The sequence below is a fragment of the Amphibalanus amphitrite genome, unplaced genomic scaffold, assembly GCF_019059575.1.
Source record: "Amphibalanus amphitrite isolate SeventyFive unplaced genomic scaffold, NRLGWU_Aamphi_draft 000247F_arrow, whole genome shotgun sequence".
Taxonomy (NCBI): domain Eukaryota; kingdom Metazoa; phylum Arthropoda; class Thecostraca; order Balanomorpha; family Balanidae; genus Amphibalanus; species Amphibalanus amphitrite.
This window is the reverse complement of record NW_024881742.1, coordinates 144,386-158,260: the sequence shown is the minus strand read 5'-3', so window position 1 is coordinate 158,260 and position 13,875 is coordinate 144,386. Positions and strand designations below refer to the sequence as shown.

Genomic DNA, 13,875 nt, shown 5'->3' with positions numbered 1-13,875 from the left:
CCCGTTGTGCCCAATCATGGGCCGTTTCGCCGTCATGGCGGCCGGTGTATGAGCGGTGAGGGGGCCAAAATGGGAGCGGGTGGGTGCCACGGCGACGTGCCGGCGACATCGCGTCCCGCCGTGCCCCCGTTCGTGATGTGTGGGGACAACTGGCGCACGAGCCGGTCGCACGGCGAACCTTGGATCGTTGACGGAGATAGCGAGCCCTTGGCCCGATCCTGATGGATACGCCAGCACGCTGACGTGACTGGTGGGCCGTCAGATGGTAATCGTGCACAGGTAAAAAGTGTTTGTTAAACAGCCGCATCCACCGCATCCCATCCAAGTAATAACATAGGCATGGCCACAAAGCTCAACCCCAAATAAGGCAAAAGGGTGAGGCTGTTTAATCCATGCAGCGACGTAAATACCGCGGTGCCGACAAACGTGTGGTACTTCCGGCGCTGAGCCGGTTCGCATTTCACCCGTTGGCGGCGGGCAGCCCGGTCCAGCCCACCGGACTGGCCGCGTCACCGGCGACTGGCCGCGGCGGCCGCGCAGCCCGGCCCTCCCTATCACCGCACTCTGCGGCAAAAACCCGCCGCCGCGCCGCAGCGCCGGACGTGTCGAGCGCTTTACCGGCTTCGAGCGGCCCTGCGATTCGGCCCGGCCGTCCGGCGAGCACCACCTCGGCACCAACTCAGCACGGCACCAACCCAGACCTGGGGGCGCACCAGTGCCAGCGAGCGCCAGGAGGGCTCTCCACCGCGTGCGCACGTGCCAATTTATCGCACCCGTCCCTGCGAATTCACTGAAAAAATAGTACACCTGGGTTACATTTTTACCACCCGTCATGCAAGATATTTTTATCCGGTTTACACCAGTTTTAGGAGTACTTATACTCTTTTCCTGAAAAAGTGAGTGCAAAATTACACCTGGGTGCATTACTACTCCATTATATGGAATACAGAGGAAAGAGAAGTGTACTTTCACTCTTTCATACATTGTACGCTCTGTTTCATAGGGTGCATAAATACTCCACTAAGAGTTATTTTCAACGAAGCGTAATTTGACACCAATTGTCTAGTGTAATTCTACTCCATGATTGGTAAGCAGAGTATTTTTAGAACATATTCAGATGTAAAATTTATATCTGAGACATAAAAATATACCGGGCGTCAGGAACGTCTGAAATAAAGCGTAAAAGCAAACCAGCATGGCGGTGGGGTGGAGTGAAATTACTCTTTGAAAGTTGATTTTGCACCTATATTTGTAAATTTGCACTATAGGTAGCACGTCACGCTGCACATGGTTTCCGGTTGCCGCCATTTTCTGGTGTTTCAGTTTGCGGTTGGTTCTCACTGCTGCAGTGTAAAACGGTGATTTTGCGAAGAGCAACAAGTCGAACTGCGAAGGTAAGTCAAAGTGTGGATATTGAGATTGAGATGTGGTGTTAATTCAAATTAGTGTATTGCTATTTAGGGAAAATGATCCAGGAACGCAGCTAAGTGAGGTGTTCAATCAGGGCTTTGGCTTCTATTTTAGGTTTGCAGGCTTCAGCTTCTGTTCAAAATTGTCATCTGTGACATCACAAATCAGTCTTTCCCTATTTACCAGGCCACATTTCTGTCTAGTAAATTTATTTTTTAATCTATCACAATAATGCTTAAGCCTCGCCCGCACATGCCATTTTCCCATCCTAGAACGCACATGGGGGGGGGGTGGTTGCCACCCCCCCCCCCCCGCGCCATTTCGTTCCTGTTGGAGATAGAGCTTAGCAGTACCTAAAGACCAAAAAGATTCTTTGGGAAGAGACGAATCCAATGATACCCAGTTTTACCTTCTCAGGTCAGTCATTGACCTTCCAGGTCAGGTCAAACTAAAAAATGTTGCTGTTTTGGGTCACCGTTGGATATCAAGTGCGCTGCTTATCAGATACCGATGACGATGCTGTTTTCTGGTGCCAACCAGCTAGAACCTCTTTGTCACACTATCCAACCAGAATTTTGCTGCTGAGGTCATTTCAGGTCAAGTTAGGTCAAGGTCAATTATATGTGTTTGTATGTCTGTGTGTGTCTGTGTGTATACTGATGTGTGCACCGATTGTTTTTGGGTCCATATCACATGAAATCATGATCTGAGAAGCTTTTACCAAAAATGCAGTCAAAAAACTTCACAAAAAGTAAATTCAGTTTGCCTAAAACGCAATTATCTTAGATGACCTAGGTTGACCTTGACCCTGACCTTGACCCCTGTACATCGTCGAACAACATGTTCCATGATAGGTGGGAGGTAAGACTGGCAAAAAAGGCCGAAATCAGGGTGTCAAAAGCTCACAAGGCCCATGGCAAACGCAAGATGTTGAGAATTGGCCATTTGGGTCATGACATGACCTGAAAAACAAGGTCATATCTCCGAAACAAAAAATCACAGAAACTTGAAATTTTCAGTGGACATCAAGAAAGGATAGACGAGCAGCTATACGAAAAATCAGCCTTCTAGCTATAAAAATGTTGAGTGCAGAGCAAAAAGACTGCCTGGGGGGTGGCAACCCCCCCCCCATGTGCGGGCGAGGGTTAACCCGCGCGGGGCTGGGGGGGGGGGGGTAAATTTTACCCCCCCTCGCGAATTTTTGCAATATCTCAAAAACGGCGGCGCGCAGCGCCGCCAAACTTTCAGTACCTTTTCTTACATCAATTTGACACGTTCCCTGAAAATTTGAGCGAAATCCGTCGGAAAATTTTTGAGAAATTGACGTTTTAGTGACGTCATGTTCGGCATTTTCGCCTCAAAAACGGCAAAAGTTCAAACGCCGCTAACATCTTCATTTTTAAAGGAATCAAGACGTAACAAAAAAGGATATACGTAATTCTACTTTGTCTATCAAATGGCTATCTCGGTTTTTTGAAAATTTTGGATTTTGGCCTAATTTTTTTCAAAAAACTGACTTTTTTGGGAAAATAGCTATAAAATCCAAAATTTTGAGTGTATCGAAAAAACCGGAATATATGTCAGAGAAGTGGTCTATGTGCACCTACATACCAAGTTTTAGAAGAATCGGTTCAAAAATGTGGGAGTTATTCAAAATTTTGTGACGTCACGACACACAAAATTTTTGAAAAATGACTTTTTTGGAAGTTCTAGACCTCGTACGGAAACAAAAATAGCACCATTCGATTTGCCGTGAAAAACTGCATCAGATAGACACCTTTTTAGGCCTTAACAACCAACTTCAAAATTTGACCTCACTTGACCTGACCTTGACCTGACCTCGACCTGAAATTCATCCAGAGGTGGTCCATATCACTTATTGAGTGTGCCTATTGAACTCTATGAGTAAAATGACCCATAAAACATGTGTCGCACATGCCCTTTTCTATATTTTGTTTTTGGTGACCTGACCCGACCTGACCTGACCTTGACCTTGACCTCTGAATGATATTGTATGCAACGAATATTGTCTTGGTAGCCTAAGAACACGTTTTGGGCGATCAGTCTCAATCCATGACTCCATTCTTCGGTAACTACGGTGCAAGGCCGATACTGTAGGAACTTGCAATTTGTACCCTTGACCTGACCTTGACCTTGACCTCAAACTTAAAATTAAGTACATGTTTTTAGTTGTTCGTGATGAGATCTTTCGATTGGCGTTTGAATTTTCCAAATCGGACCATTAGTTCGGGAGATAACAGGGGGGGGGGGTAAAATTTACCCCCCCCCCCCCCAGCCCCGCGCGTTCGGCTGGAGACCCCAGCCCCGCGCGGGTTAAACCACGTTTTAGGCATTTTTCAACGAACAAGTCCATCTAAATGGGACAAAATTAATAGAACATCCAAATTCCAAAATGGAGACTCTCACCACCAAATTGGGTTATATCGGCACCAGGAGACTTGTCCCACCAACTTTTCATGCATTTTTATTTTCGAAACCGGTTCGCAAGACATGTCGAATGTGTTGTGCGATCAATCTAACTTTTCCAGTTTTCGAGTTACGGTTGCATTTATCCGGTAATGTCCGAAATAGTCAATTTTTGCCTGGGATTTCCTGTTAAGCGAAAAATGGTCGAGGCAACTTCATGAGTTGTGTTTATATATCACCGAGAGTATGGTTGTTCTGTATTAGCATGTCTTCTTTTACTTTTTTGCCTTCAAGCGTGGTATTCTCAATATCACAGTGCGATTTTCTTATCGTTGTATGTGTTTTTAAAGCCAAACCAAATGAGTTATGAATGTACGGGCTGCAGGCAGGATCATAGTTAGCAGGTGCCAAGTCCAACCTCCTGTTCCCCTCTTTTCAGCTATGGGAGGAACTGGCCCGGATAAGGGGCGTCGAAGAAGACGAGGCGCTGAAGAAGGAGGTAACTGAAGAGACGCGTCGGCTCTGCCAGGAGTTTGCCAGTCGACTGCTTCTAGGTCTTGATTCCAGACCGAACAGTGGTAAGTGTATAATCATTCCGTTATAGGAGCGTTCCAGGACAGATCACCAAGGCATGTACAGTATATCTAAAAAGTATGTCCCCTGGTTTGGCTCTCCCACAGGAGGCGAATCGGTAACTTGGCTGAATCCCAGTTGCGGCACCCAGCCGCCAGGGTCGCTGCCGCGCGAGCGGCCTTGACCGCTCGCATGTCATTGGCAGTTCGGTCCCTCCCCATCTATACCGAGGTGGGGAGGGGAGAAGAGGGGAAGAGAGGGGAGGGAGCGGCATCCGCTCGGCACTTGGCGATACCTGGCTGACCCCGCGCTCCCTCGCTGACCTTTGTCCTGCCCTCAGGCGAAGCCCGACTTCCTGGCCTGTAGCGGCCCAGCGGAAAACCGAGCTCGCGGGGCGCGACTCCATTGGCCCAATCTTATAAATGGAATGCTGTCGTATTCACGGCATTAGATAATATTAATAGTAATACCAGCAGTGGATGTGGTAAAATACAGTCCAAAATAAACGAAAGCACTCGATTCGTGCATAATGCGCCTTCCCATTCAAATAAGCCCGCCCACTTCGAGAGATGGTGTAGTTTCTTAGGGCGTAAAAGATGCAAAACACTACCGATTTTTTTTTTTAGCTCGGCCACCGGGACCGACAATATACAATTGACTGAAATGCATGAAAACCATTTTGCATTTAGGTAATAGCCGTTTTCTGCACCCAAACTTTAGCCAGTGACGCCCTGTCCATTCTAAAGCGTTTATAAGATTGTTCCCAGCACCCGATTTTATATGACGAAGTCGTTTAAAAAGCATCTTATTTCTAACGAATTTATTATTAAGGCCACTTTTACAGGACGTCTATAGAGCTTTGACTTTTACATTTCTTCCTCGTTCAGGAGAAACGTTTTAACCCTCACCGGACCTTCAGGTTTTCTGAATACCGAGGGGACGTTGGGGGTTGGAAGTGAGGAAACACTTCCAACCCCCCTTCGCCGATTCGCCCCTAATTGAGCTAGAGCCTCACGAAAGAAACGATCGTGTGCGTCGTTACGAAATGCAGCGATTGGTCTCCGATTTAAGGACCAGGGTCAGCCGATGACTTCGGAGGTCAGGTCAAGTGGCCCAAGGCATAGGCAGGGGCGTAGGCAGGGGGGGGGCCACTGGGCCATGGCCCCCCCCCCTTGGGCGCCGAAGGCGCCCTTTGCGATTGGAGGGCGCCGAAGGCGCCCTCCAATCGCGAATGCAATTGTGATAGAATCGAATCGAAAAACAATCGCGACTGGATACGTAAGCCTATAGGATCGCTGCCTTCCTGCCCACTGGTGCCCTCATTTGATCGGTGTACTCCTACCTATTGGTGCTCTCCTGTAAATAGGCGCCCTCTCACCCGAAGGCGCCCTCCTGTAGGTCGCCACCCTGCTACACATTGCTACCATTCTGCTGGTCGGCGCCCTCATAATTATTGGCGCCCTCCTATCTATTGCGCCCTCATGTGAAATTTTTATGGCCGCCCTCCTCCCTTTTGGCACCCTCTTGTTGAGTGCCGCCCTTCTAGCCATTGGCGCCCTCCTACCTATTGGTTTCCTAGTCCCTCCTGTTGAATGCTAATCGGGGCCCTTCTACCTATTGGCGCCCTCGTGTTGATCGCCGCCCTCCTAACCACTGGCGCCCTCCTGTTGATCGCCGCCCTCCTATCCACTGGCACCTTCCTGTTAAATCGGCGCCCTCCTCACAGACGCCCTCCTGTTCAATGTCATCCTCGGGCAAAGGCGCCCTCCTCACCATTGCCACCCTCCTGTTAATCGTCACCCTTCCACTCATTGGCGACTTCCTGTTGATGACCGCCCTCCTACCCATTGGCGACCTCTTGTTGATCGCCACCTTCCTATCTATTGGTGCTCTCCTGTTCCTTGCCGCCCTCTCACCCATGGTGGCACCCTCCTGTTGATTGTTGATCGGAGCCTTCTTACCTATTGGCGCCCCCCTTTTGATCGTCGCCCTTCTACCCATCGGCGTCCAAGTTTCGGTGATTGAAGGTGCTCAACACTGTATGCATCTGTGAGAAGGAAATTAGGGCTGGTCGAGGTAATTTGGATGAGAAGCCCGAGAAGACTAATCGATCTCATGAGGAACAGCCCTGTTATGGTTTCTCTTTCTGTTGTTGCCGCCTTCTCGTTGTGCGCTTGTGTTTACGCACCTCGCGCTCCGGTATCAATCCGATATGGTGATCTGGTGTCGGTGTGTATGCCACCGCCAATAAACTTTTCTAAATTTCTACATCGTCACCCATGGGCGAAGCTTTCTATACAGCTTGTGTGGCATCGACCCCACCAAACCTTAGGTATTTTTTACACCTTCAAATTTGGTAAAAGAGCGGGAAGAGCTTTGAACAGTGAGCACGCAAAAGATGTGCCTAAAAAGCGGAGGAAAAGGTTGTTTTCAAAAATTTCGCGCGCCTTCGGCGCAGCATTTCACAAACTCTTCTTTACTAGCAACTTAGTACCTATGCCAATAACCTGCAACCTTTTTGTCACGTGTGAGATGAACCCGCGCCAGGAGGTTTCTTCAGACATGCGGTTAAAAAAGATCCGAAAAAGGTGCCACTACGTTACGAGCTTCCGTTTTTTTCCCTGGGGGAGAGAGGGAAGTGGGTGAGCGAGAGGGGCACACCTTTTGGTACATTGCTCTTACACGTGCTCTAAAAATGCAAACCACAGTCGCTAAAAGCAAGGTAATCAGGTCATGTCAAGTGCTCTAACTTAAAAAAGTTTTAAGCATTGTCACTTAAGCTGAGCGGGTGACTTGACCTTTTTTGGCCTGGAGTAAAAACAAAATACACACGATGCCAAATCAATGCAGCATAACCTACCATACCAAGTCACGCAAAAAAAAAACTGGTGGCGTGGTAAAAAAAACGCCTCCACCCCCCCCCCCCCCCGCTGAGCGGATTTTTATCTCGCGACCGTATGGCGCCCTCCTGGGGTGAGGTGGCGCCCTCCAAACCCTTGGCCCCCCCCCTTCGCGATTTTCTAAATACGCCGCTGGGCATAGGTTCGGTTTTTGGTAAATAACTTCGCTAAAAATGATCGCAGATCCGCGATTTTAGCAGCATCGTGTTTGTCTAGCTCAGGCGTGTCGAATGGTATACTTTTTCTTCGGGTGAGATCAACTTAACCCTCGCCCGTATAGAGGGGGGGTCGAACGGACCCCCCTCCCTCGGTTTTTCGCGAATAACTCGCGTAAAAAGCGGCCGATCGCGACGAAACTTTCGTTACCCTCGCGTTAATCAATTTTACACCCACCCTGAAATTGTCATGACCCTGACCGTAATGACCTTTGACCTGCGACCTACTTTTCGAGACCATGTTTGGCCGGAATCGCGATTCGGCGTATGTCGGCTCGCATTAGGGGCGCGTTTGCAGTCTTTTCGTGGTTTTAAGCGTTCAAACATGGGATATGATGTTGCTTCCATGCATTAGGGTGGGTGTCAAGGTCACCGGAAAGTCAGGTCGGGTCATTTACCTTTGATGACCTCGGTTCACTTTTTCGAGTTTTACATGTTTCTAGGCCAGTTTTAGGAGCTGAATTCGAATTTAGCAGCCATATGAACATTTACGAAGTAGTTTTGGTGCCCTCGTAACATGTTGCGAAGCTGTCAGAGGCGGTTGCCACCTACTACGAATACCCTTACTGGTTGACCTGACCTGACCTGACCCGACCTGGCCTAAATGCATGAAGACATCATCTGGTGATCAAAACTAACATGATATTCGTGATCAGCACCCCGAAAACCCCATAGCAGCCACGCTTTACGACTTTCTAACAGGCCCGATTTTCCCGACTTTTGGGTCATTGACCTGACCTGGAAAGTCAACCGATGACCTAGGACCTTAAAATTGGGTATCATCGACTTCCTCTCGTCACGGCCAACACGCTCGTTTTTTTCCGCGAAGCTCTAGCTCGATCAGGGGCGAAACGGCAAGGGAGGGTCCAACGGACCCCCCCCCCCTTCCTTATACGTTTGCGGCTGGAAAAACACCAATACGGGCGAGAGTTAAGGTGTTAACCTCGGGTCAAGGTCAGGTCACAGCCCGTCAGGTCACGAAGCTGGTCAAAGGAGGTCATATTGCATATCAATCGATTCGGCAGGTCTTTTCATGTCCATTAGTGGCTTTATCGACTCGGTAGCTTTAGTTGATCGGGAGTTATTGACGAAAAACTGATACCCTTGGTTACGTGATAAATGACGTCACGCAAGATCAACAAAGCCAAATTAAAGCATCAGACCTTGCAAGGAGCGCATGAAATCACGATTCCGTGTGCTTGAGAATTTGAGATAGTTGTATATCATTTCCGGACCAAACTAGCAATTTCCATATTCCCCTGACTTTTAATGTTGAGAGACTGACCTGATCTCAGGCGACCCTTCAGAAAATCCGAGATATACATTTATACAAGTTGTGAGACTCTCGATCATACTATAAGATCCTGTAAGTTTCATCTCCCTATGAAAGCTCTGCACTGAGGGTGTTGCGAAGTTGGAACATTTTAGGAGTGTGCAGTTGCACACAGTCCTAAAATGTTGAGGACAGTTTCACACAGTTCATTTTAGGACTGCTCATTTATGACGTCATAGATCAGTGACCTGACTTGACTTAAAAATGCGGTTGGCGTAAAAAATCCGACTTATCAAATCCCGGCTAAAAAAATCGACTTATAATCCGGTTAATCAAATCCCGACCATGTTTTTACCTGGCCATTAATGTTCTAGCCTTACAGGTGATTGTTTGAACGCGGAAGATGCTGAATCCTGGTTAACCCCATACTTATCGTATGATAAAGAACGTCAGTGTTAGAAAGTTAAATAACAATTTTATTTAGGATAGTTTAATTCAAGTGGGTATAATCCGACTTGACAATTGACTAGGAGGGTTTTGCAGCGCTATTAGCTCGGCATTTAATTATAGATCATTGCTAATTTCGATCCGGATATCGTTATTCAATGCTGGCCTTTGCGTCCTCAGAAAGTTGTTTATAGTCATGAAGGCTTGCATTGACCCATACTTTCCATTTTTCAGCACTATTATTCGCCGTAGTTGACCAGGTGTTTTCTTCAGCTCTCCCCTGAATCCTTTGGCTTAGACATGGCGTATCACCCGTGCATCGCAAGACGCACCTACCACACACAAGTTCATGATCCCCACGAACCCACATCAGCGTCCGTTCGCTTGGTGTGTGACCCCTTGACCTTTGGCCGCGACAACTGCCAGCTTGCTGGAGCACCCCTCCCTACACGCGCTGCCCCGCCTTCTCCCCTCCCTCCCCCCCCCGGGGTCGTGTCACGAAGGTTCGGGCTTACGCTACTACCGGCCGCTGCGCAGCTGTCACCTAGCGCCTGGGAATGTGTGGTCTGGTGCGGATTCAGCCAACTACCGGCTCGCGACACCAGCGCCACGTAGTGGCGACGGTACATTCTTTTTAGACACACTGTACTTTAGGGTGGGGCGAAAAACACTTTTTGGAAAGTGCTAAGTACATCTAGTGAAAAACTTGGGCCATAGTTTCAAATGAACACATGCAAAATCTTAGCCGATCGGTCAAGCATAGACATGAGCGTATTTGCGATGGATGAAGATCTGCAAACGCTTTCAGGCGTTGCAGTCTCTAATGCTAAGGAGCCGTTGCGATTGGTGTGTAACACCGGAATAAAAGCGATTCGCGAGAAAAGACGAGATCAGTGGACTAATGATGGCGTATTTCATCAATACTGAATCCCACGGGCCGGCTCAGGGTCCCTTTATCATCAGCATGGATCCGGATCCTGGATCTACCGGATCCCTGGATACAGGATCCGGATGTCTACATATATCCTTATATTATGTTTTCAAAGTCAATGCATAGGCTAATTGTTCATCCGTGTATGCCGAATCCTGGATCCAGTGGATGCCGAAACCTGGATTCACTGGATCCCAGGATCCAGAATCCAGGTAGCTACATTCGTTCATTTGCTGTGTCATCAGTGATAATGCAGATAGAAATTTGCGGTCCATTCCATTCGAGTATCAAGGGAGAAGGTGTGCTAAAGCCGGTGCCGTCCACATATTATCTGACATGGATCATCAATGGCTCATAATGAAGAGAGACAGAGAGAATCGAGCCGCTGAAGCTACAGTCAGTTCTGATGGCTACAATAAGTGTCCAGCTACATGACGGCTCAGGGCTCACCCTGACGGTAGTGCTGAAGCGGCACGAAGAAAACAACCTGTTCAAGGACTAGACACAAGCGGAATCCAGTCAGCCTCAGACTGAAAACGTATTTCAACTTTCAAGCCGGTGTATCGAAGGCAGCTGAACAGCTGAACCGTATCGTTTGTGCTACCGGAAGCCGAAAGGCATCACCGCGCTGTTGGTCATATCGGCGCAAAGCGGCATGAGGACAACCAGCAGCTGACAGCAAATCCCCGCCCAATTCGAGAGGCTGGAGGATCCGCTGATATTGGCGAATGAAGCTGCTCTCAGTATCGAGGGCAAACGTTTGGCCAACCTGTTCTGCGAGAATTCGTACTTGCAGGCAAATTTCTATCTGCCTTATCACTGATGACACAGCAAATGAACGAATGTAGCTACCTGGATTCTGGTCCTGGGATCCACTGGATCCAGGTTTCGGCATCCACTGGATCCAGGATTCGGCATCCATGGATGAACAATTAGCCTATGCATTGGCCATTGACTTTGAAAATATAATATAAGGATGTATGTAGACACCCGGATCCTGTATCCAGGGATTCGTTAGATCCAGGATCCGGATCCATGTTGATGATAAAGGGACCCTGGGTCGGCCCGTGGGATTCAGTATTGATGAAATACGCCATCATTAGTCCACTGATCTCGTCTTTTCTCGCGAATCGCTTTTATTCCGGTGTTACACACCAATCGCAACGGCTTCTTAGCATTAGAGACTGCAACGCCTGAAAGCGTTTGCAGACCTTCATTCATCGCAAATGCGCTCATGTCTAGGCTTGACCGATCGGCTTAAGATTTTGCATGTGTTCATTTGAAACTGTAGCCCAAGTTGTTCACTAGTTATACCTTGCACTTTCCGAAAAAAAGTGTTTTTCGCCCCACCCTAATGTACATACACCATGGCCCCTTCCAATTCGCTCAAATTTTGCACCTATGATGCCCTATATAGAACAAAAATTTTGACGTGGTTTTTAGCGCTCAGTCGCAAATGGAAAATGCCGATCGCTAAACGCTCGCGCTTGCGTTAAAGGGATATGTCGGAATAGGTTAACTGTTCCACGCCAGGTTATCCAGGAAAACGTTTTTAGTTATCCTCTGGATAGAAACTCCTCTTCCATCCTCCATTAAAACTTCTGCACCTTGGTGGATAGCGCAACGTTTAAAGTAGCATTGGAATCATCTATATTTCTCTCGCTTTTCACAGACGAAGAACTCATGTCGTTCCTCGCCCACGGCTGCGGCACCACGGTGGGGGAGCTGGCGGACCCCCGGAATGCGGTGAGATGCATTGAGGGTTCAGGATTGGAGGTTCAGGGAGCGGAACTCCCGCTTGATCAGGAGGCACCGCTGGCAGCTGTGGCCGCAGCAGCTGCGGCTCATGCGGTCTTCTACTGCCCATTCAGAGGGTCTTCCAAAACCCTGATGGAGGTCATCTATTATAGGGCGTTGAAAGGCAGGATTCCGCTCAGCAAGGCCGCGAAGACAGTGCTCGGTGTGGAAGTGTAGGAACGGTGTAGGAGTAGTTTCAGTGGATGTAGAGTTTAAAGGTACATTCCCGAAAAAAAAAACAATATCCCAGGTGCTGGAACTCACCTTTCGTATTTAAACGCTCCATCGTTTACCAAACAAATCTCGATCGCGGAATGTGAGCCCATCACCTCGATCACGGAATGTTAGCTCCATCACCTGGAATATATATTTTTTTCTTCTGGGAATATATCTTCAAATAAAGTGGTGAACGCGAGTGTGCGAAACAAACACGCCAGTGTAATCGAGCTCGCGACCTCCCTGCCGTGATGATCACTGGAACTGTTTGCGGGTAGCCATAGCCAGGGCCATACAAAAGTGGCCGCAGCCAGGATACTTACGTGTATTGTGTTGTACCGTCAACCAGGGTAACTTTGAACGCCTTTTCAGCGGTGGCGCATTGCGGCCGGTCGAGACGAGATTTTATCTCCCAGTTGAGCAGCTCCTCTCAACATGAGAGGCAAAATTCTGTCTCTGCCGGCCGCCAGGTGCCGCCACTGGAATGGCGTTCAGTTCAGTCACCTAGGCGTTCAAAGTGACCCCGGTTTACGGTACCTATTTTATTTTTATACGACTTCAGAGTCATCTTGTTTTACTCAAGTAGGTTATATATCTGAATAATATTTATCGGAGTAACTTGAGTGATAGGTACATATATATTCAAAAAAAAATATATGCAAATATTTCGACACACTTTGCGATAGTCTTTTTCAATGCAAATGGCACACAGTGCTAGTTTGTTAGGTACAACAAAAATCATAATTTTCCATGCGATCGATAGAGCCGGATCCTTCACTACGATTATTAAACTAATTTATCACATCAGCGAAAACACTATACGAGTGTACACTATTTACTACCATATCTAAGTTTAAGTACCTGGACATGGACCTGGACAAGTACCTGTGACTGGAGTCACAGGTATTTAAATTTAGATATGGTAGTAAATAGTGTAGTTTTCGCTGATGTGATAAATTAGTTTAATAATCGTAGTGAAGGATCCGGCTCTATCGATCGCATGGGAAAATGATGATTTTTGTTGTGCCTAACAAACTAGCACTGTGTGCCATTTGCATTCAAAAAGACTACCGCAAAGTGTGTCGAAATATTTGCATGTATTTTTTTTTTGAATATATATGTACCTATCACTCAAGTTACTCCGATGAATATTATTCTGATATTTCATTTTTGTTGAATATGCTATCGCAGCATCATATCGCAGCATATCATAGAAACACAGACGGCATATGAGTCCGTTTCAGTCCGTTGCAATGGTTGTGATAACGCACGTACATACCTTCAGGAGTTTACATGCACCATGTGATAAAGCTCAGAATAAACGGTCTTTCATTGAACTTGTTTCCTTTGCAACTCGATAAAAATCACGCGCAGAGTCTTCATATAGAATAGTATTCAATTTGTCGATCGTGCCGCCGTGCACTCACCTGCACTGCGCTTTATCACTTGTATCTGCTTGAATGACGTTTGTATAATATTTCAGGGGCTGTGAATTCTGTAATGCATGGTATGCAGTTGCACACCCCGAAGGCCTGGAGGGGATTATGAGCACATCTTTTGGATGTCCTGACTGGTCCATTCCAAAGGATGCGCTCTGCCCCTCCATGCAGGATGATGCGACTGCAATACCTATTTCACATCCCCTGTTATTTTTGCACCAAGAGTGTAAAAAATAATTTGGATATA

At 47.5% G+C, this 13,875-nt stretch overlaps 1 protein-coding gene and 1 long non-coding RNA gene across 7 annotated transcripts in view; one reads left to right on the top strand and one right to left on the bottom strand.

Annotated features, from left to right (window-relative positions):
* LOC122386334 (ras GTPase-activating protein raskol-like) overlaps positions 1-13,875 on the bottom strand; it is a 137,008-nt gene that overhangs the window by 32,299 nt on the left and 90,834 nt on the right. The window lies entirely within an intron of this gene.
* LOC122386335 lies at positions 1,295-12,040 on the top strand. Its single transcript, XR_006257363.1, has 3 exons — positions 1,295-1,394; positions 4,277-4,415; positions 11,849-12,040. It is a non-coding gene; the product is annotated as an uncharacterized LOC122386335 (long non-coding RNA).